Source organism: Pseudophryne corroboree, chromosome 6, assembly GCF_028390025.1.
Source record: "Pseudophryne corroboree isolate aPseCor3 chromosome 6, aPseCor3.hap2, whole genome shotgun sequence".
NCBI lineage: Eukaryota > Metazoa > Chordata > Amphibia > Anura > Myobatrachidae > Pseudophryne > Pseudophryne corroboree.
This window is the reverse complement of record NC_086449.1, coordinates 268,095,533-268,116,092: the sequence shown is the minus strand read 5'-3', so window position 1 is coordinate 268,116,092 and position 20,560 is coordinate 268,095,533. Positions and strand designations below refer to the sequence as shown.

The following is a 20,560-nucleotide window of genomic DNA, read 5'->3' as shown; positions in this document are numbered from 1 at the left end:
GACCACAAGCCCTGGAAATTTTTTCCTTGTGTGACTGCTCCCCAGCCTCTCAGGCTGGCATCCGTGGTCACCAGGACCCAATCCTGAATGCCGAATCTGCGGCCCTCTAGGAGATGAGCACTCTGTAACCACCACAGGAGAGACACCCTTGTCCTTGGAGACAGGGTTATCCGCTGATGCATTTGAAGATGCGATCCGGACCATTTGTCTAGCAGATCCAACTGAAAAGTTCTTGCGTGGAATCTGCCGAATGGAATCGCTTCGTAAGAAGCCACCATCTTTCCCAGGACCCTTGTGCACTGATGCACTGACACCTGGCCTGGTCTTAGGAGTTTCCTGACTAGGTCGGATAACTCCCTGGCTTTCTCTTCCGGGAGAAACACCTTTTTCTGTACTGTGTCCAGAATCATCCCTAGGAACAGCAGACGTGTCGTCGGAATCAGCTGCGATTTTGGAATATTTAGAATCCATCCGTGCTGTCGTAGTACTATTTGAGATAGTGCTACTCCGACCTCTAACTGTTCTCTGGACCGTGCCCTTATCAGGAGATCGTCCAAGTAAGGGATAATTAAGACGCCTTTTCTTCGAAGAAGAATCATCATTTCGGCCATTACCTTGATAAAGCTAAATATTTATCGTATATAATACCCTTTATGAGGTCTAAGAACACTGTACGCTATTTATGTATGAAGTACCGTAAGGGTACGCTAGTTGCGTAACAATCGCTTTGCCGTGATCGAGACGCTCAAGCGTCACGTTCACTCACGGCCAAGAGATCACAGGCAGGCACGTTATTGGCTGTTAACTAAAGTAATGATTCGCTATAGCGTAGCTAACGCTCGGGACCACGAGGAGATCACCAGCGGAGCTGACGCTCACTATATTAAACCTTTGTATCTAAACCATAAACAGTGTATTGTGCAGTAAAACCTTAGTGTAATGTTAGAGAGTAAATGCACCACAGTATAACCTTATTACCTTAAAGGCTGTTTGAGCGTCACCGACGCTCTGAGAATACTTAATACTATAAGAAACACACAGATACCGTGCTCAGGGTCCAACGCCTAAAATATATATTATGAATGCTATACTTGCAAAAGAGTTAAACACAATACAAGTCATACACTACAATATAACATAGACTACCTAACCAGATAACTACACAGGAAATACAATACAATTTAAGGGAAAATGAGTGAGAAAGAGAAGGAGAGAGAGAGAGAGAGAGAGAGAGAGAGAGAGAGAGAGAGAGAGAGAGAATTGAGAGAGATTGGCCCACAATAACAAGAAGATCAATATAGTTGCGGAGAAACACTTACGCACAAGGGGAAACGATCGCATGCGCCTCGATATCCAGCTCCCGATTATCAGCAATGAGAACCGTTGAAGAGAGTGACCTGGATATGGTCGGCCTGCCTATTTATGCCCCACACACAATGCAATTCAATGGTCCCTACAACCTTATTGTTCATTGGACACAGGAATTCGGCTTCGCATTATAACAAAAGGTCATAGGTTGATTCATACAGGTGGGCTGTGACTATTTCCAACAGCTCAGGTGGGAGGGAAACTGGGTTTCCCGCCGCATGGGTAATAAAGTGCAAATAAAGTAAATGTTCATAAACTTCTTATGTCCATAACTATTCGCACGAGCGATTGATCTGTTTCAAACCAACACCGGAATATTTCTAATTAAATATTCTTCCGATGGATACTAAACACCACTGTATTACTCCTGTCTGACCCTTCGTATCAAACAAAGAGGGATTTCTCTGTTCATGAACATTCTATATTAACCAAACTTGCAGAATCTATCAAAGGGACCATGATCTACAAAATACATTATATAGTGAAAATATGTAATGATTGAGTCGCACGCTACGATCGCATAAACTCTACCGTAAATACGCATACCATGCGCCTGCGGGTGCCCGCGACTGTGAGTATGCGCACGTACGGGAGAGCGTACGCATGCGCAGCACGGACCTGTATGAGGTGCAAATATGGTAGTGTGCATAGAGATATTTTTCTGACTTTGACAACCTTGGTAAAGACCCGGGGTGCCGTGGACAATCCAAACGGCAGCGTCTGAAACTGATAGTGACAGTTCTGTACCACAAACCTGAGGTACCCTTGGTGAGAAGGGCAAATTGGGACATGGAGGTAAGCATCCTTGATGTCCAGAGACACCATGTAGTCCCCTTCTTCCAGGTTCGCTATCACTGCTCTGAGTGACTCCATCTTGAACTTGAACCTTTTTATGTAAGTGTTCAAGGCTTTCAGATTTAAAATGGGTCTCACCGAGCCGTCCGGCTTCGGTACCACAAACAGCGTGGAGTAATACCCCTTTCCCTGTTGTAGGAGGGGTACCTTGATTATCACTTGCTGGGAATACAGCTTGTGAATGGCTTCCAATACCGCCTCCCTGTCGGGGGTAGACGTTGGTAAAGCAGACTTCAGGAACCGGCGAGGGGGAGACGTCTCGAATTCCAATTTGTACCCCTGAGATACTACCTGCAGGATCCAGGGGTCCACTTGCGAGTGAGCCCACTGCGCGCTGAAATTCTTGAGACGGGCCCCCACCGTGCCTGAGTCCGCTTGTAAGGCCCCAACGTCATGCTGAGGACTTGGCAGAAGCGGGGGAGGGCTTCTGTTCCTGGGAAGAGGCTGCCTGCTGCAGTCTTTTTCCCCTTCCTCTGCCCCGGGGCAGATATGAGTGGCCTTTTGCCCGCTTGCCCTTATGGGGACGAAAGGACTGAGCCTGAAAAGACGGTATCTTTTTCTGCTGCGAGGTGACTTGGGGTAAAAAGGTGGATTTCCCAGCCGTTGCCGTGGCCACCAGGTCCGATAGACCGCCCCCAAATAACTCCTCCCCTTTATACGGCAATACTTCCATATGCCGTTTGGAATCCGCATCCCCTGACCACTGTCGCGTCCATAATCCTCTTCTGGCAGAAATGGACATCGCACTTACTCTTGATGCCAGAGTGCAAATGTCTCTCTGTGCATCCCGCATATATAGGAATGCATCCTTTAAATGCTCTATAGTCAATAATATATTGTCCCTGTCCAGGGTATCAATATTTTCAGTCAGGGAATCCGACCAAGCCACCCCAGCACTGCACATCCAGGCTGAGGCGATTGCTGGTCGCAGTATAACACCAGTATGTGTGTATATACTTTTAAGGATATTTTCCAGCCTCCTATCTGCTGGCTCCTTAAGGGCGGCCGTTTCTGGAGACGGTAACGCCACTTGTTTTGATAAGCGTGTGAGCGCCTTATCCACCCTAGGGGGTGTTTCCCAACGAGCCCTAACCTCTGGTGGGAAGGGATATAGTGCCAATAATTTTTTAGAAATTAGCAGTTTTTTGTCGGGGGTAACCCACGCTTCATCACACACTTCATTCAATTCATCTGATTCAGGAAAAACTACGGGTAGTTTTTTCACACCCCACATAATACCCCTTTTTGTGGTACTTGCAGTATCAGAGATGTGCAAAACCTCCTTCATTGCCGTGATCATGTAACGTGTGGCCCTACTGGAAAATACGTTTGTTTCTTCACCGTCGACACTGGAGTCAGTGTCTGTGTCTGGGTCCGTGTCGACCCACTGAGGTAAAGGGCGTTTAATAGCCCCTGACGGTGTTTGAGACGCCTGGACAGGCACCAACTGAGCTGCCGGCTGTCTCATGTCGTCAACAGTTTTCTGTAACGTGCCGACACTGTCACGTAATTCCTTAATTACGGCCATCCATTCAGGTGTCGACTCCCTAGGGGGTGACATCACCATTATAGGCAATTGCTCCGCCTCCACATCATTTTCCTCCTCATACATGTCGACACACACGTACCGACACCCAGCACACACACAGGGAATGCTCTGATAGAGGACAGGACCCACTTAGCCCCTTGGGGAGACAGAGGGAGAGTTTGCCAGCACACACCAGAGCGCTATATATGTATAGGGACAACCTTACAATAAGTGTCTATCCCTTATAGCTGCTTATATCTGTTATTTTGCCAAATAAGTGCCCCCCTCTCTTTTTTACCCTGTTTCTGTAGTTGCAGGATGCAGGGGAGATTCTGGGAGCCTTCCTACCAGCGGAGCTGTGTGGGAAAAATGGCGCTGTGTTCTGAGGAGATAGGCCCCGCCCCCTTCACGGCGGGCTCTTCTCCCGCTTTTTACTGGAAAACTGGCAGGGGTTAAATACATCCATATAGCCCAGGAGCTATATGTGATGTATTTTTTGCCAAATAAGGTAAATTCATTGCTTCCCAGGGCGCCCCCCCCAGCGCCCTGCACCCTCAGTGACCGAAGTGTGAAGTGTGCTGAGAGCAATGGCGCACAGCTGCCGTGCTGTGCGCTACCTTATGAAGACAGGAAAGTCTTCTGCCGCCGATTTATGGACCTCTTCTTGCTTCAGCATCTGTAAGGGGGCCGGCGGCGCGGCTCCGGGACCCATCCATGGCTGGGCCTGTGATCGTCCCTCTGGAGCTAATGTCCAGTAGCCTAAGAAGCCCAATCCACTCTGCACGCAGGTGAGTTCGCTTCTTCTCCCCTTAGTCCCTCGATGCAGTGAGCCTGTTGCCAGCAGGTCTCACTGAAAATAAAAAACCTATTTAAACTTTTACTCTAAGCAGCTCAGGAGAGCCACCTAGATTGCACCCTTCTCGTTCGGGCACAAAATCTTAACTGAGGCTTGGAGGAGGGTCATAGGGGGAGGAGCCAGTGCACACCAGCTAGTCCTAAAGCTTTTACTTTGTGCCTAGTCTCCTGCGGAGCCGCTATTCCCCATGGTCCTTTCGGAGTCCCCAGCATCCACTAGGACGTTAGAGAAAATATGTTGTCGACATTTCTATTGTACTGCTGATGCACCCCTCATTTTTATGTTTCTACATACCCTATGGGATTTTATGTGTACTCTTTTGAACTTATTTGGTGCCATCGTCTCCTGTTTGATCTGTATTGATTTATTTGACATCTCTTCAATAAAAATATTGCATAAAAAAAATAATAATACTATAGGATCAAAATTACCCTAAATTCTATGATTTAAGCTGTTTTTGAGGGGTTTTTGAAAAAAAAAACACCCGAATCCAAAACACACCCGAATCCGACAAAAAATTTTCAGGAAGGTTTTGCCAAAACGCGTCCGAATCCAAAACACGGCCGCGGAACCGAATCCAAAACCAAAACACAAAACCCGAAAAATTTCCGGTGCCGTGGGCTGTGTGGGCGCCCGCTGCAGTCAGCGCCATTGACAGACACTAGAGGTCATAATTGACCTCTAGTGTCTGTGCGGCTTTATGGGAGAGATGTCATGATGTCTCTCCCATAGAGAAGAGCGGGCAGCCAGAGACGGAGCAGCAGCGGCAGCAGCGGTCAGGAAGCAGGAGCGGGGCTGGTAAGTATTGTTTTTTTGTTTTATTTTTTGTGAGTAAGCGGCGCTACTGGGTTCACAGCAACAGGGGGGCACAACTACTAGGGGCAAGCCTACTGGGGGCACAGCTAATCTACAGTTGGTACAACTACTGGGGGCAAACCTATTGCGGGCACAGCTACATGAGGCACAGTTAAGCTACAGGGGTCATAGCTACTGGGGGCAAATCTACTGGGGGCACAGCTACTGGGGACACAGCTACAAGGGATACAACTACTGGAGCCACAGCTACAGGGGGCAAACCTACTGGGGCGACAGCTACAGGGGACACAACTACTGGGGGCAAATCTACTGGGGGCACAGCTAATCTGCAGTGGGTACAACTACTGGGGGCAAACCTATTGCGGGCACAGCTACATGGGGCACAGTTAAGCTACAGGGGTCATAGCTACTGGGGGCACAGCTACAGGTGCACAGCTACTGGGGACACAGATACAAGGGACACAACTACTGGAGGCACAGCTACAGGGGGCAAACCTACTGGGGCAACAGCTGCAGGGGACACAACTACTGGGGACAAATCTACTGGGGGCAAATTTACTGGGGGCAAATCTACTGGGGGCACAGCTACAGGGGGCACAGCTACACGAGGCACAGCTACTGGGTTACATCTACTGGGGGCAAATCTACTGGTGGCACAGCTACAGGGGGCATAACTGTGGCCACACCCCTTCCCTATGAAGCCACACCCCTATTTTTTGATGCGTGCACGCACTAACTCTATTTTACCAGTCGGGTGGGGGGGGGGCACCAAAGGAAACTTTCGCCCTGGGCGCCACAAGGTCTAGAACCGGCCCTGATATTAGCCCAGATATGTGACTCTGTGATTTCCTAATGCTGGGCGGAGTCACAACGCTGGGTGGAGTTAGAGTCATAGAATCACAGATCTGCCCAAATATATAGGAGAGGTGGCTGGATGCAGGCCATGATCCTTTTACTTTCTGGTGAGTAGTTGATGCACCCACCCCTCCCCCACCTGTGGCATCTGCCCCTCCCCCTCACCCACCCACGTCGCCCCAGCATCTGCCCATCCCCCACCCGCAGTGCCTCCGGAAACCCACCCACATCCGCGGCACCCCCGCACCCGCCCCTCCCTCACCCGTGGTGCCTCCAGAACCCCTACCCAAACCACAGCACTCCCGCACCCGCTACTCCACCACCCACAGCGCCTATGGACCCCACCTCCCATCCGTGATACCCCCGCACCTGCCACTCCCCCGTGTCAACCCCGCTCCTCCCCCACCACTTGCATCTCCAGACCCCCTACCCCACTCGCAGCACCCCCACCCCTTCCCCACCCGCAGCGCCTCTGTAACCCCTCCCCCATCTGCAAGAGCCATACACCTCCAACAGAGGAGGGGGCCCGTGTGCACCTCCGGGTGGGCCACCTCTGTACTGCGCTGTAGACTCCAGCATTGTGCTGGCGTCTACTGCGCATGCGCAGATCTCCGGAAACATGGCGCCCGCCATCATCCGGAGACCAATTTGGCTACCGCGCATGCGTGGTGGCCATTTTTGTTGGCGATTTCTGCCGCGAACGCTGCACCCGCCGCTGGGCTCCGGTAAGGTATGTATTTAAATGAGTGCAGTGAGTGTGGTGTGGGCCCCCCTGGACCCAGGGGCCCGTGTGCACCACACACATTGCACCCATTATAGAAACGCCAATGCCTGTAACTCCCCCCTCAGTGTCCTTGTCCTCACCCTCCCTATAACTCCATCTCAGCGCCCTTAACCTCACCCTCCCTGTAACTCCCCCTCAACATTCCTGCCCTCATTCTCCATGTAACTCCCCTCAGCGCCCTTACCCTCCCCCTCAGCACCCCTGCCATCACCTTCCCTTTAACCCCCTGAGCGCCCTTATTCTCACCCTCCCTGTAACTCCCGCTCAGCATCTCTGCCCTAAGCTTCCCTGTATCTCCCCCTGCAGTGTCCCGGCCATCACCCATAAAAAAATAATTATATATATAAAATCCAAAGTTGATGTATTGTTGGCACGAGGTTTAACCAGGATGATAACTGGATGATCATCTGGTGAGAGCTCTCACAGTTGAACATCCGGTTGCTCCGATCCTGTATTGTATCCCTAAGATTCATAAATCTGCCGATAGGCCTCCAGGTCGTCCGATAGTGTCTGCAGAGAACTCGGTACTACAACCATTAGCAAAGAACATTGATTTCTTATTGCAACATGTGGTTACTAGTAACAGGAGCTACATACAGGATACTGGAGACTTTTTGAAAAAACTTACCCAAATAGAGGTTTTACCAGCTGAATGTCTATTTGCAACGATGGATGTTTCTTCGTTATACACTGTCATTTCCCATGACCTTGGTGTTATGGCTGTGGAACGAGCATTATCAGGTTTTGAGTATTGTGGACCTCCAGTTGAGTTCATATGTGACATGATTCGGGTTATTCTTACACAGAACCATTTCCAATATGCAGACTCTTTCTATGTGCAGAATGCTGGGACCACGATGGATTCGAATTTGGCAACGGTGTATGCCAATATTTTTATGACACAATACGAAGAGGCTAACATCTATCCCAAATTTGGTCCCAGCATTCTGCATTATTACAGATATATCGATGATATCTTCATTATATGGAAGAGGACTTGTGAAAGTTTTAAGAAAATGGTGTTGGAACTAAATGGGCTGTCTAGCCCTATCTGTTTCACATTTAATGTTCAGACTAACCGGATAGAGTTCCTTGACGTTTTGATATTCAGGGTTGGAAATATGTTAGGGACCACTCTGTACCGCAAAAGTACGGATAGAAATATGTTCTTATATTCTACTAGCCAACACCCTGGTTCCCTCAAAAATGGTTTGCCAATTTCTCAATTTTTGCGCAACAATACGCAATCTGATTTATGTGAAATACAATTTTCTGAAATGGCAACCAGGTTTGGGGAAAGAGGGTATGGATCAGGAATGATCAAAAAGGCTCTTAATAGGGCACGTTTTATCTTTGAGGTGAGACAAAAACCTCCAGGTTTAAAAACATTGGATAGAATGGTGGTTACTACCCAATATGACATCAATGCGACAATTTTTCCAAGTTCGGTGAAAAAACATTGGCCTATTATCGCCACGGACAAAGCATTCCGAAAGGTTGTGAAGAAGCCATTGATATCTTTTTCTAGGGGCCCTAATTTGAAACAAATATTGATGCAACCTATGAAGAATTTTAGTACAAAACCGAAGGACACTTGGCTCACCACTCGTAGGATGGGCTGTTTTAGGTGCTCTGGATGTACAACATGCAACAGTATGCTAACAGGAAAAGTGTTTGCTCATCCGCATATGGGTAAAAAGATTCCGATTAAACATCAAGTTACATGCACAATGGACTTTGTTGTTTACATCTTAATATGCCCATGTGGACTCTATTATGTGGGCAAGACCACTACCACATTTAGAGAAAGGATGGCGAACCAGCGCCTCTCTATTCGACAGGCAATTTTGCACCAGCAGTGAGATAAGCCGGTGGCTCTGCACTTTTTTGAAAATGGACATCAACTTGCAACATTAAAGTGCATGATCATTGATCATATCCCTAAGTTATCTAGAGGAGGAGACCGAGGAAGAAAGCTACTTCAATCTGAATCCCGGTGGATTCATTCACTGGACACTAAGTCCCCTAAGGGCTTGAATGAGAGCAATAACTTTCGGTGCTTTTTGTAGTATTGGGTTATAGCTGGACATTTTAACTTGTTCTACATATGCTAGTTTCTCTATTAGGGTTTATGGCCTTATGTATTATTATGTAAATGTTATGTTTTTTATTAATTATGGTTGTCATGTTTGCACATGGCATTTTGGAGATGGATCATTATACGGTAGTTTATTCTGTGAGCGGACACTTTGTGACATATAGTATTAATTTATGCATTGATTAGTGCTTTGATATTAACTACTAAGGGATTGCTTATTTTAAGCTGTATGATCGTGCCCTTCCCACCTGCGTTGATGTGCTATCTCGCTTCTGATAATATATAGCTTGTTTTTGTCGATCTATTGTACTTAAGTACACACACTGTTTGTTTAACACAGCTTCGGTGATAGCCAGAGCCGGCCCTAACCAATATGATGCCCTAGGCAAGATTTTGGCTGGTGCCCCCTAGCACCACTGTTGGTTCCGCCTCTGACCTTGCACCTCTTTCCCAGCACCATCACCCCTCACCCATAGCAGTCCTTATTTTGGTGTTTGTACCCCCTATATTTTAAATAGGAACAGGTTGCACATTTGGCACACAGCCCAAAAAGGGGTGTGTTTTTGCTGGCAAGGGGCATGGCCACACAATAGTAACCCCAATTCCAATTACGCCACACAGTACTGCAACTTTATTCACATTTTGATCATGCGATAGTGTCCATAATTCATATTACATCCCACAGTAATATCACTTTACCTTATAAACGTTACTCCTCACAGTAGAGCCCCTTATTCACATTACATCACACTGAATTGCTCCTTATTCACATTACACCACACCCTATTGCTCTTTATTCACATTAGACGACACAGTAGTGCCCTTTCTATATGCAACGACACATAGTAGAGCACTTTATACACATAATGCCACAGAGTAATGCCCTTTACACATGAGACACATTATTAATGTCCTTATAAACATAATGCACCTTACGCATATGACAACCTATATAATTGTCCTTTTACACATAATATCCCTTACACATATGCCGCACATTATTAGTGCCCCTATACGCATAATGACACACATACAGTAGTACCCTGTTACACATATGCCGCACATTAATGCCCTTATACACATGACACACATAGTGCCCCTTACACATATGTTGCACATTATTAATGCATTTTTACATGACACACATAATACTTCTTACACATATTCCAAACACTACTGCACAACCAACCCACTCACATGCACACAACACTCACACTGCCACTAACACTGTGACCTCTGCCTCTGCTTAGATACAGATGTGTCCTCATAAATCTTGCCTCAATGTTAATGTCGGGCACCTTTTTTTATGAAAATGCATCTTATTTGCATTGCTATGTAGCTAGGATGCACAAGCAGCTTCTGCTGATTAAACTGATATGCAGCATGCCAATATACCGTGTGAGACTGTGGCTGTATCTGCATATGAAATGTTACACACAGAATATAGGCATGTCGCATATCATTTTAAACAGCAGAAGCTGCTGATGCCCCTAGGCATATCAAATGCCCTAGGCAATTGCCTAGTTTGCCTATGCCTATGGCCGGCTCTGGTGATAGCGCCTGTGTGACTTCCCGTGATGAGACATGGAGGCGGTATTCTGATGTGCTCAACATGAGGTATCCATGGCAACAGCCTTATCTATGCCTGTGTTGGTGAACAATGTCCCGTCATGCGTGGCGGTGAAGTAGTTATTGGAACGCAGCACTCGGAAGCCGGTTAGGCCGTGGAACGCATCTGTGTAGGGGGGAATCGACGGGTCGGGCAATCACGTGCTGCATTCGGAAGCTTGTAGCGCCGTGGAACGCATGAAGGTTCCGGTGCGGTGACGTAGTGTTAAGATGTGATTGGGTCAGTTGGTGCATGCGCATTGAGGTGAGATGCACGCCGCGGGTGTTTGAATCGGTGATCGTGATCAGCTGTAGTAAGTAAGGGTAACTATGATGGGTATATAGTTAGCTGTGTCTGCTTACAGATGGCTCTGGAATGTGGAAGGTGACAGTAACATGATGCGCAGGTTTTGAACGGTCCATACGGGACCGAGTTCGACGGACTAATTGGTTTGATTTTTCATGTCCTTCTAAAAAAGCAAATATTCTTTTCATCAATTGCACTCTTTAGTGCTGTACACATTGTGAATTATGTTCAATATTTTATGCTTAGCCACCATCACTATTTTGATCTTATCTGAAATGCCCATTTCGGGTGAAAATAAATTTATAAGACTTTTTTTCATATGTCTATGATGTTTGAGTGCCTCTTTCCAAACACACACACACACACACACACACACACACACACACACACACACACACACACACACACACACACACACACACACACACACATATATAAAATTATTTTAATGTTATATCTTAGGGCCCCCCTGTTTTAAGTAAGGGGGTAATTCAGACATGATCGCTAGCAAGCGATTTTTGCACTGCTGCAATCAGATAGTCACCGCCTACAGGGGGAGTGTATTTTCGCTGTGCTAGTGTGTGATCGCATGTGTAGCAGAGCTGCACAAACTGATTTTGTGCAGTCTCTGCGCAGCCCAGGACTGACTCAGCAGCTGCAATCACTTCAGCCTGTCCGGGACCGGAATTCGCAGTTTGGACCTAATCGCCCGCTGTGCACAGCAGCGATCAGGTCTGAATTACCCCCTTAATCCAGCTCTGCTAGCAGTGTATACTCAGGGACGGCGCAATGCGGTGTGCATTGCAAGAGGGCATCAGGCAGAAGTGGTGCCTTCCTCACTCTGCCAGCTGTGGCTGTGCTGCCACTCCTGTCATACTCAGGCAGGCGTGATCTGATGTCTTCCCCTCCCGCGAGTTGTGACTTGTCCCACCCTCACCTCACTTCTCTCCTTCACTAATTTAATATAATATCTGAGCCTTTGTACATGCCACTATATGTCCTAAAGTTTTAGGATTAGGGAGATCAATCATTACATTATTTACAATCATAATGCATTATAGGTATAATTATTTGCATATTTTTACTCTAAAGGGGGTTACACATGGACAGATGTATGCTTAATTTCTAAGCAATCTTAGAAGATAGATTGCTTAGAAATTAAGCACGGATATCTCTGTGTGTATGCCCCATAGCGATAGCAAGGCGCTGCCCCGCACTTCGCTATCGATGACTCTAGATTGGCCTGCGTCCTTCCCCCCTTGCTCAGCACACATCACGTTGAGTGCTGAGCGGCAGTACCAGATTAAGGTCCACATGGGCTGGAGCTGAAATTTAAAAAGGGCCTAATTTATGCGGCCGACAAGGGCGTGACTAGTGATGTGAGAAGGGGCATGACCAGGGGTGTGGGGGTGTGGCTTGTGTCAAGGGCTGTGGCAAGTGCATTCCTTCAATCACCCCAAGTGCCCTTCATGCATCCATTAAGCCAATTTCTCCCCAATTAATTATCAATTCCTCCTCCCAGCAGCCATTAGCACATTCTTCCATCCTATCAGGTCCCATAAAACTCCCCTCACACTGCAGCACCCATTACTACACTCACACCGCAGCTCCCCTTATTACACTCACACCATAGAACCCATTACTACACTCACACCGAAACACCCGTTACTACATTTACACAGCAGAACCCCTTATTACACTCGCACCATAGAACCAGTTACTACACTCAGCAGCACCCATTAACTACCCCCACCTAGCACTTATTAGCCATTCATTGATCAATTTCAACATTCCAGTGCTCAATAACACATTCACTTCTCCACACCACTTCATATACACAAAAAGTTCACGCACACACACACACCACCACCGCCACCACATATACAGACACAGTACACACTACACACATACCACTACATATACACACACAGTACACACTACACACAAAGTATGCAGACACACCACCACCACATATACACAAACACAATATACACTACACACATACACCCACATATACACACAAAGTATGCACACATAGGGGGACGTGGCTTGGCCAGCTAAGAAGGCAGACGTATGAGGCAAGAGCTTCTGCCTACTCTAGCTATTAAAGTGGCTCTTCACTCCCCGCCAGACCTGTCCAGGTCTCCAAAATAGCCACACCGCCTTTGCCCTGCCACCCTGAGTTGGTGGGTGTGAGCTGCAGAGCCGGGGGATAGTTTTTTCCCATTCATGCGGGTAGCGGCCTACCCATTCCCCTCAAGCTGGGACCTTGATTTTGGCTGCCTGCCGCCAGGGACGTCCGGAAGAGAGGGGTTTGGGCCTACTACCCTGTCTGTGTGCTGCGGATCTCCCCCCCTGCCTTAGCTCTACTCCTGGGTGCCCTACTTACCCAGTCCCGCCACCTCGCTGCTTACTGGTCGAGCTGAATATCCTGTGGCGTGGACTGCAGGAGCGCTCCCTGCTAGAGGGTACGGGTGATGGCCATCTTGGATAAGGAGAGGAGAAGGTCAAGGTAGCCCCCACACGCAGCCGTACAATTTTTTAAGTGCAGTCACTGACCGAAAACGTAACCGTCGCCCTCCGCCTCAGCAGCATCTATTACAGGGTGCATTTAGGTGGACAGCTGGTGGTGAGTCCAGAAGGGGAAACGTCATTCCTGGCTCTCACTCCTCCCTCTGCTTTTCATTAAACTGAGGTTAACTAGAGCTGGGGGACTGTAGCTTTAAGCCTCCTAGGTAAAAATTGTGCCTTTAATCACTCCACACATATCTCGCCTCCTATATATGTAGATATTGGGTGGTTGCTCAATCAGATTTTATTGTATCACTGTAATGTGATCTTACTCTTATTCTTCCTGGATATATCCGTTTTTGTCATGCTGACCCCCTCTATTGGACGAAGGCATTTATTGTATTGTTGTACAATATCTAAATGAGCTGAAAGGGCTTAACAACAGTTTATTGTGACCATATGTGCCAGGTTACCACACTATGCATCTCATGTAATTGTGAATCAAGGCATCTGGCTAATACGCTTCTATTATACACATTATACATGTCTTACTGGCGCATCCCTATCGCAAAGGTGTAATTACACTACGTATTAACGTGCTGCAACTCCTATAGTGCATCAGCATACTCTATCAACACCCTCCCGTTGTATGCATGCACCTATATTCTTCATTAACACACTATGATACAAAGGCGACTCCTCATATATCCGAATTTACTTAATTGTCTCATCTTCAGTATGTGATGGACAGACACTGCCTAACAGAGGCCCTTATATATTTTGCATTTACTTAGTGTATTTGTGTTTTTCCCCTTATCATCTGCTCCAGTGTTACCATTAAACATGTCTGGCAAAGGTTGATAGGCCCCGGCCATCTCCACTCCCTCTATGTTCACACCCAAGTTTAAAACATCGCTGCAGACTACAGATCGATCTGAGTCCTCACAACGCCGACTCGCCTCCCGAGAAAGCTATTGACCCATCTATACACACAGTCCTTACCACCCTGGTAGATGGGATTAAACTGACATTTCAGCAAGAACTAAAAAAAGCAGCTGACAATTTCAAATCTGAGCTTACTTCTCTTGGTACAAGAGCAGACACTCGAGTCCAAAATAGACGACTTATGCCAGTTTCCAGCAGTGGTACACAAAGAACTATCCCTCTTACGGACATATGGGGTCATTCCAAGTTGATCGTAGCTGTGCTAAGTTTAGCACAGCTACGATCAGGCACTCAGACATGTGGGGGGGGACCAGCACAGGGCTAGTCCGCCCCGCATGTCAGTGCCGCCCCTCCCCTTGCAGAAATTCAAAAGCATCGCACAGCAGCGATGCTTTTACATCTGAGGAGTAACTCCCGGCCAGCGCAGCTCCTGCGGCTGGCCGGTAGAACCTCTTCGTGCCCAGGTCGAAGTGGCTGCGTGTGAAGTCACACAGCCGCCGCAGCCTGCCCCCCCAACGGCCCAGCCATGCCTGCATTGGCTGGACCGCGCCCCTAAAAGGTGGCTTAACGCCGCCATCCAGCCCCCTCCCGCACAGCGACCACCTCTGCCTGTCACTCAGGCAGAGGCAGTCGTTAGGCAACGATGGCCTTCGGCCGTCTGGCATGCGCCGGCGCACTGTGGTGCCAGTGCATGCGCAGTTCCAACCCGATCGCTGCGATAAACTGCAGTGAGCGATCGGGTCGGAATGACCCCCAGAGATCTTTGACCTAAAAGAGAAGCAAGAGGACTTGGAAAATAGATTGCGCAGGAATAATTTTAGAATTAGGAACGTTCCTGAATCTATGGGGCTAGATTCTGCACATGTTATATCTGCCTCCCCTGCAATGCACATGGTTTTGCCCAACTGCTAACAAAATTCCTGCTGCGATCAACTTGGAATTACCCTCTATATCTCCTGCTGCTCTACCTGCTTTCTTACGAGACCTTTTCAAACATCTCCTTCCAGACCTCCAAGAAAGCGATCTCCTTTTGGACAGAGCACACCGTAAGCTCAGAGCTAAACCACCACCTGGGCAACAACCTAGAGATTGAGCGGTCTATTTACTAAGCCTTGGATGGAAATAAAGTGGACAGAGATAGAATACCAGCCAATCAGCTCCTAACTGCTATGTCACAGGCTGGGTTTGAAAATTGACAGTTAGGAGCTGATTGGCTGGTACTTTGTCCACTTTATCTCAATCCAAGGCTTAGTAATAGACCCCATAGTCATTAGACTTCACTATTTTCGCACAAAGGAGAGACTTCTACTTGCTACTAGAGATACTCCCAATAATGCTTATAACGACATGCACAGTCAACAACTGCTTTAAGACTTAGCACCGTCTACAATACAGAAAAGTAGAGACCTACAATATATATATATATATATATATATATATATATATTTTTTTTTTTTTTTTTACACACACACACACACTAAGGAAGTCAAATGTTTACTGTGAGAGTTTACGTAAAGACAGTAGTATTAACACCCATTTGTAAGTTACATACCACATTTATCACTGGAAAGGGAAGCATTCAGGTAACTTTAAGGGACACCTGCAATACATATAACAGAAAATAGGACTTTAATTACATACCGGTAAATCCTTTTCTCGTAGTCCGTAGAGGATGCTGGTGTCCACATTAGTACCATGGGGTATAGACGGGTCCACTAGGAGCCATTGGCACTTTAAGAGTTTAATAGTTTGGGCTGGCTACTCCTTCTATGCCTCTCCTAACAGACTCAGTCTAGAAACTGTGCCTGAGGAGACGGACATACACAGACAGTGGCGAGATTCATACCAGTTCACACAAACAAGGCAAAGAAGGCTAACTAGCCTGAAAACTCAGCAACAGCTGAAACATTACTGAACCCAGTAAAGAAACGCAGTACTTAACTAAGAACAAAGCAGTACTGAACCAAAGAAATACTGCAGGATAACGAAGCGCTTGGCGGGAGCCCAGCATCCTCTACGGACTACGAGAAAAGGATTTACTGGTAGGTAATTAAAATCCTATTTTCTCTTACATCCTAGAGGATGCTGAGGTCCACATTAGTACCATGGGGATGTACCAAAGCTCCCAGAACGGGAAGGAGAGCGCGGAGGCTCCTGCAGAACTGATTGACCAAACTTTAGGTCCTCAGAGGCCAAAGTATCGAACTTGTAGAACTTACCAAACGTGTTCGACCCAGACCAAGTAGCCGCTCGGCAAAGCTGCAAAACCGAGACACACCGGCAGCCGCCCAGGAAGACACCACTTTACGAATAGAGTGGGCCTTAACAGATGTTGGACACGGCAATCCTACCGTAGAATATGCATGCTGGATAGTGAACCTGATCCAGCGAGAAATCGTCTGCTTAGAAGCAGGACACCCAATTTTCTTGGGATCATAAAGGACAAACAGAGAGTCCGATTTTCTGTGACGAGCAGTCCTCTTCACATAGATCTTCAAAGCCCTCACAACATCCAAGGACTTTGATGCAATTGAGTAGTCAGTAGCCACAATAGGTTGTTGATATGAAAAGCCGACACAACCTTTGGAAGAAACTGCTGAGCTCTATCTTCATGGAAGATTAAGTAGGGACTTTACAGGACAAAGATCCCAATTCCGACACACATCGAGCAGAAGCTAAGGCCAACAAAGTGACAGCTTTCCACGTGAGAAACTTGACCTCAGCCTCCTGTAAGGGCTCAAACCAATCCGATTGCAGGAACTGCAACACCACGTTAAGATCCCAGGGTGCCGTCGGCGCCACAAAGGGAGGCTGGACCTTTATGGATCCCAAACGCAGGTCCATATCCACACCTGCTTGCAGGAAGAGGAGAAACCGACCAGGTTGAAACTCCACCGCAGGAAACTTCTTGGATTCACACCAAGACACATACTTTTACCAAATGCGATGGTAGTGTTTAGACGTAACTCCTTTCCTAGCCTGTATCAGGGTAGGAATAACCTTGTTCGGAATGCCCTTCCGAGCTAATATCTGGTGTTCAACCTCCATGCCATCAAACATAGCCGTGTTAAGTCTTGATAAGCGAACGGCCCCTGTTGTAGAAGATCCTCTCGAAGACGAAGAGGTCTTGTATCTTCCAGCAATAGATCCAGCAGATCCACGTACCAAGCCCTCCTTGGCCAGTCTGGAGCAATGAGGATCGCCTGAACTTTTGTTCTTTTTACAAGCTTTAGAATCTTTGGAATGAATGGAAGTGGAGGGAACACATACATTGACTTGAACACCTATGGCGTTACCAGGGCATCCACCGCCACTGCTTGTGGGTCTCTCGACCTGGAACAGTACCTCCAAAGTTTCTTGTTGAGACGCAAGGCCATCATGTCTATTTAAGGTACGCCCCAACGACTAGTCACCTCCGGATGGAGGCCCCATTCTCCTGGATGGAGATCGTGCCTGCTGAGGAAGTCCGCTTCCCAATTGTCCACTCCCGAAATAATTGCTGACAGTGCCACTGCGTGCCTTTCTGCCCAGAGGAGGATTTTTGTTACCTCTGACATTGCAGCTCTGCTCTTCATTCCTCCCTGTCGGTTTATGTAGGCCACCGTTATTACATTGTCCGACTGCACTTGAATGGACTGATCTTGCAGAAGTGGTGCTGCTTGTAGAAGACCATTGTACACAGTTCTTAGCTCCAGGATGTTTATTGGAAGAAGGGGTTCCTGACTTGACCACCTTCCTTGGAAGGTTTCCCCTTGGGTGACTGTGCCCCAACCTCTGAGACTTGCATCCAGCGCTGAACCCCGAACCTGCAGCCCTCCAGAAGGTGAGGCAGTTGCAGCCACCAGAGGAGTGAAATCCTTTCTTTTGCCAACAGACGTATACTCTGGTGCATGTGTAGGTGAGATCCCGACCACTTGTCTAAGAGATCCAGTTGGAATGACCGAGCCTGAAATCTTCCATACTGTAAAGCCTCGTAAGAGGCAACCATCTTCCGCAGAAGGTGAATGCACTGATGAACGGGCTAGTTTCAGGACATCCCGGACCATTGTTTGAATCACCAATGCTTTCTCCTCTGGTGGAAACACCCTCTGCACCTCTGTGTCGAGGATCATTCCCACTAACGACAATCTCCTTGTTGGCTCCAAATGTGACTTTGGAAGGTTCAGGATCCAACCGTGCTCTCCGAGTAGATTCAAGATTTTGTACAAGTGGGGGTGTGGTCTGCGCTCCCTCCAATTAAAATTTGTCTGTATAGAGGGGGTTATACCAGTGCTGCCTAGGTACCTAGGAGGGGCTCTTTTCAAGTCTTCCTCGGTATAGCAATAGCAAAAACACAGAAAGGAAGGAACCTATGGCGCTACTTGATATCTAAAAAATTAAGTACCACTAATGCACAGTAATTTAGATTTTATAGTTTATTCTGAGCAGCACATTAAGACAATAAATGAATAGATTAAATAGACATTCTGTAAAGACGGCAATGCCTCCGAGTAGATGAGTCGTGAGAGCAATGTGTCATGACTAAGGTTTTTGTGAACCCGGTGCTAGCGAAGTCTGCGCGGGCGACTGGAGGACTACACGAATACCACCACTGACCTGGTTTTGGAAGTGTTGTGGACTCGGGGTCTCTTCCGGTGACTGGGAAGAGGAACCGCGGCAGAGATGGCCGAATCCAAGTTCTCCTCATGCAGGATGAGGTCGGCAGACAGGAAGCACGTGTGGGCGCTGAAGGTCTCCTGAAAGACAGAACTGGAAAGGCGCTGATGAATCAGTGAAGAATAACAGGTACAACTGTGCTAAAGGGCACGGGGTGCTTGGGGACACTGAGGTGCTTGGAGACACTGAGGTGCTTGGAGACACTGAGGTGCTTGGAGACACTGAGGTGCTTGGAGACACTGAGGTGCTTGGAGACACTGAGGTACTTGGAGACACTGAGGTACGTAGAGGCACTGAGGTACGTAGAGGCACTGAGGTGCGTAGAGGCACTGAGGTGCGTAGAGGCACTGAGGTGCGTAGAGACACTGAGGTGCGTAGAGACACTGAGGTGCGTAGAGACACTGGAGTGCGTAGAGACACTGGGGTACTGAGGCACGGAGGTGCTGAGGCACGGAGGCACGGAGGTGCTGAGGCACGGAGATGCTGAGTCACGGAGATGCTGGAAGCACGGAGGCACGGAGGTGCTGGAAGCACGGAGGTACTGAGGCACGGAGATGCTGAGTCACGGAGATGCTGAGTCACGGAGGTGCTGGAAGCACGGAGGCACGGAGGTGCTGGAAGCACGGAGGTACTGAGGCACGGAGGTGCTGAGGCACGGAGATGCTGAGTCACGGAGGTGCTGGAAGCACGGAGGCACGGAGGTCCTGAGGCACGGAGGTACTGAGGTGCTGAGGCACGGAGATGCTGAGTCACGGAGGTGCTGGAAGCACGGAGGTGTTGGAAGCACGGAGGTACTGAGGTGTTGGAAGCACGGAAGTACTGAGCTCTGGAGATCCCAACTACAACAGTAGTAAAACTGAAACACGACAGCTGTGGTTTTCAGTGGAGAACATGGAATTCAGTACTGTGCCTTTAAGACGAAACATTGCAGCTGTGCCTTTACATTGAGACTCAGGGAAATGGTGAAATCAAATGGCAACACACAAGTAACCATACAGGAACAAGGGAACAGAGTTTCCACAGGAACTTAGGTACAATGGTTACCTTAAGGGAGCTCAGCATAAAGACTCTCACAAGGCTGTATGTGACACGAGGAAATGGCTCAGATTCCAACTCAGCCTCCTGATTTATACTTCCTGGTCCTTGATGATTGGTGGGCAGGATTAGGTGATGTCACTGTCATGTGACTACTCTAGCCAAGGCTGTGATGTAGAATGAGGCCTAGCAGGCCAAGAGAACACTGAAGCCTGGACTTCTGCAAAACACAGGATGCTTGCTTTTAGATTACTGAATTCAGCCTCACACAGGAGATCACCACAGGTGGAGCTGATTACCTCTCAGGCAGAGAACTCAGGAAACTCAGTGCTGACAAG

At 47.9% G+C, this 20,560-nt stretch overlaps 1 protein-coding gene across 5 annotated transcripts in view; it reads right to left on the bottom strand.

Annotated features, from left to right (window-relative positions):
• Positions 1–20,560, bottom strand: part of LOC134932010 (endogenous retrovirus group FC1 Env polyprotein-like) — a 109,330-nt gene that overhangs the window by 38,192 nt on the left and 50,578 nt on the right. For 2 of the 5 annotated variants that reach the window (XM_063925999.1, XM_063926001.1), the window contains one exon: positions 16,084–16,131. The exons of 1 other annotated variant lie outside the window; for it this stretch is intronic. The gene's annotated coding sequence lies outside the window, so the exon portion shown is untranslated. Of the gene's footprint in view, positions 1–7,704; positions 7,783–16,083; positions 16,132–20,560 lie in introns of those variants that run through there. 2 more of the 5 variants (XR_010179222.1, XR_010179224.1) reach the window with 2 other exon arrangements.